General features: G+C 38.8%; 1 pseudogene; it reads left to right on the top strand.

The window, feature by feature from the left end:
- The first annotated feature begins 1,015 nt into the window (after positions 1-1,015).
- Positions 1,016-1,109, top strand: LOC147505484 (small nucleolar RNA R71; annotated as a pseudogene).
- Positions 1,110-4,290: the final 3,181 nt, after the last annotated feature.

Below are 4,290 nucleotides of genomic sequence, written 5' to 3'. Positions count from 1 at the left end.
GCATAGTTACTTTGTTATCAACCACTCTGCCCGATCCAGAGTGGTGATGGCATTTAGCTCATCTACATTTTCATATTCATTACTAGCATTATCGACACCTCAAAGGCTGTGTTTATTGTTTTAGGATTAGGTATTGCGTGACCGCAACACACCTTTGGGTTGGGCTTTATCTTGGGCCAACTGTTGGCTTAAATTATTAACGGATTGTAGAAGCCGTTGGTTAGATTGAGCCATGGTTTGGAAAAGTTTTGGCTCACTTGTATGAAGGTGTCAAGACGATCCGTTTGTGTGGGTGTAGTAGTCACGGGTGGTGTGGACGAACTATTTCACGTGAATTATTTATGGGTGGATCTTGATAATTATTATTTACCGGAATGATACCTCTATTAGCATTATAATTATTATAACTACCTTAACCTTGTCGAGGTTGCACTTGGTTGTTATAATTATTAAAATTACCCCACCCTCGCCCTTGTCGTGGTGGAGCTTGGTTAAAACCGTATGCGTTGGCCTAACATATTGATTATTGTACCACGGAGGTGTGGCGTGTTGGTTATTTCTCCAACCGGTTGGGATTTTGTCTCCAAGGGGCGTTAGGTTCACTATTAATGGAACAAGCATGTTCACGTGGCTATAGACACGATTAAGTCGGATCTTTGAGGGGCTCCAAATGTAAACTACATAGATTTGAATTTACATTCATGACGGGATAGGCTTTTGTTGAACAGAAATGGCCTCTACCTTTTTTCTGAATGAGTCGATTAGAGTTTTAAGCTCGGGATTGTGTTTAATTTCAAACATACCGGTGGCCTTAACTGTATTTGATGAACTAGCGGAGCAGTGGATATCGCCACTACCCCAGTTGTTATTTTTCGCTTTAGTTTGATCCTCTAAAAATTTATAAGCCTCCGAGGCTCCTTTACTTAGAAAACTACCCCCATTCATTATGTCTAGGACTTCTTTATGGTGGTGTAGAAGTCCTTTGAAAAAGGCACGAACTAACGTGCCTTTCGCTAAGTTATGATGTGGACACTCTATAAGGAGATCGGTGAAACGATTCCAAGCCTCAGAAAATGATTCATAAGGATTTTGTCGAAAGAAATGAATCTTGGAAAGCATCTCGTCCGTCTTTAGGGGTGGGTAAAAATGTTCCATAAACAGCTGAACAAGTTTAGCCTACGAGTCCACAGAATTAGGGGTTTGGGCAGTTAACCAAGACGCCGCCTTATCGGCTAAGGTGAAAGGGAATACCCTGAGTTTAATTTGTTCCGCACCAACCGTAGGATGGTGGAATGTTGTTAGGACTTGTTCAATCCTACGCATGTGCTGATAAGGTTTTTCATGGTCTAAACCGTGAAAAACGGGTAACAAGTTAAAAATATTTGGGGATTTGGAAATCCCCCACTGGGTCTGCTAGAACGATGCAAGATTTGGGGCTATCGCTCAAGGCTTTATAAAAGTCCGAGAGAGGAGTCTCTCCTTCGTCGGGCATTGTGTCAGGTGGTGTGTGTGAAATAGTAGCTAGAGGTGTAATGGGTGGTATACTAGATAGAATTGTTTGTTGACGTTGTTGTGTGATTACGTTTGGTGTTTTTGTTCGACCAGACCTTAATCTCATACAAGGCTAAACCAAATTTAGCTAAACACATCAACACTCCAAACAATTCGATATACTAGTATAAACCTCTAACGGAGATGTGAGGTGCGGAAGAAAGGAATACCTGATTAAGGCCCTTGCTTCGCTTTATGAATAACGCCTTGTTTACGCTGTTCAGTGTATATAACTAGTTAGAACACTGAAAAACTTGAAAAATCGAAGGTTCAATCAAACCTGTGGAAATTCGCAAAAGTCACTTCGAGCGAAGGCGCAAACGCTGCTCCGCTCGTGTAACTCAAAGTTACAGTGTTTTAGGGCGGTCACGCCGAGATGGGGCGGTCGCTCAAAGGTTCCAGCGTATGGGCGGGTGCGCTTTTAGGGCGCGGTCGCTACCTCGCGTATTTTTTCACATAACTTTTCAATGTCAAACGGACAACCACAAGTATGAATCAAACAAGCGGGTGGGTGGGTGAAATGGGATGATAAGAGCCCAAAACTGTAGTTTTAACCCCTTAATAATCATACCTTAGACCAATTATGTGAATAATAAGTAAGAGTTAACACTGATTACGCCGCGTTTTATGCATTTCGGGCTTCAAAGTCCATTATGTGCGTAAATGTACCACTTTAGCGAGATCACGTGAGCAAAAGTCAGCAGAACTTCCGAAAGCCGTATCTTTGGACTCAGACCTCCGAATTGGGCATACCTTATGTCAAAACGACCGCCTCGGAAAGAGCTTTGTAATGGTCTAAGCCTTGACCCAATCAGAGGAGCAGAAGTGGACGAAAAGTCTGTGGAAGTCAACTGCAGCTGAAGAGGCCTTTTTGATCGAAGAATTGGGTTTTGGGCCTGATTCTCTGGCCCAAACCCTGGCTCCAAGCCCATGCACGAATTTTGGATCTGAATGTATAAGAACAAAAGCTTAAGTCTTTGTTAATGGTAGATAAAATAGTAGAAAATAATAGTTAGCTTAGAATAGAAAGTAGCCATTAAAATAGCTTCTAGATCTAGTTTTATTTAATTGTTTTTTATTAAGTATAGTTTCAATATCTAATTCATTTCATTAGATTAAACCTTGAATCTTGTTCTTCATTTGATTAGATCAATAAAGTAGTATTCTTTATCAATTTCGATTTTGCCAATTACAATTCTAGATCTAATTTCAATTCATGTCCTTAGTTCAATTTAGTCATTAAATTAGATTTCATTATTGTTTAATTAAATAAATTTCAATGCTTTATATTATGTTTAGTTTTAATATAAATGGAAATGATTGCGGAATGATTCAAGGCTAAACCTCCATTAGAGGGGGTTGTGAAGCCTTGATGAAAGCTTGATTCCGATTATCATAGAATCGTTGTATTTTCTATTCCACTCTAGAAATGATTAGTTCACCATGAGAATGGGTTTAATTGTTCACATGCTAGTTATAATTGGTAGAAATGCCATGTATAATTAGGGATTAGGAATAACCAATTGTTCTGCTAAGCAGTTCAATTCGGATTACGACGATTCGTCGTTAGTGGATTAAGTTGAGTTATGGTGGAATCAATCCCCCTCTAACTCCTTATCATAGAATCAACGTAGCATTCCCGTAGTATTCTGATAACCGACTAGTTGCATCTTGTGGGTAGTTGCATCGTAGTATAATTCCCTTCGTAAAACTCTCATAGACTTAAAAACGACTAGTTAGATTAGAAAACATCCATGCTAGAGCACTAGGAGGAACCTAACTCTATCTACTCCCCTATATCTCAATTGGTTGAGAGTAGAATAATTCTTTGATAAACAAGATAGCATCAGTAAAAAGTTTAGTTTACTTACGTTTTGAATTCATCGTTCATTTCGTAGGTAGACTAATCATTTTACGTTTATCATGGGACTTTAAGAAGAGTTGTTATACTATGAAAACAATGCGAACGTGAAACTAAGATGGCAGCGGCGCCATTTGATAAAACATAAAATTGATAGTTTACCTACGAAATGAACGATGAAACTCAAAACGTAAGTAAACTAAAACTATCTTATGTGCCTATATTTTATCAAAGATTCTACTCTCAATCCTATGAGATATAGTGGAGTAATTGATTCGTTCCACTCCTAGTCCTTCCGAATGCTGTGTTCTCTACGTATAAGTAATCTACTCTAAGTCTAATGAGAGATTTACGAAATGGCAACTAGACTACGATGCAACTACCCACAAGATGCAACTAGTCGACTATTAGAACAACTATGGGAATGCTACGTTGATTCTATGATAAGGAGTTAGAGGGAGATTGATTCCACCTTAACTCGACTTAATCCTACTAACGACGAATCGTCAGAATCCGAATTGAATCGCTTCATGAACAATCTGGGTTACTCCTAATCCCTAATTACACATGGCATTTCTACCAATTCATAACTAGCATGTGAACGATTACACCCATTCTCATGGTGAACTAATCGCTTCTAGAGTGGAAAGGAAATTACGACGACTTCTACGATAATCGAATCAAGCTTTCATCAAGGCTTCTCAACCCCCTCAATGGAGGTTTAGCTGAGAATCATCACGCTATCATTCCCAATGGAATTCAAACAAGACATGATATAAAGATTGAAACTTTGCTTGTTTAAACTCAATTCAAAACTACTAATGCAATAATTGAATTTAACTAATAATGACAAATACTTAAATCTACGAATTGAAATT

The sequence above is a fragment of the Coptis chinensis genome, chromosome 4 (assembly GCF_015680905.1).
Source record: "Coptis chinensis isolate HL-2020 chromosome 4, ASM1568090v1, whole genome shotgun sequence".
NCBI lineage: Eukaryota > Viridiplantae > Streptophyta > Magnoliopsida > Ranunculales > Ranunculaceae > Coptis > Coptis chinensis.
This window is presented reverse-complemented; position numbering and strand designations above follow the sequence as displayed.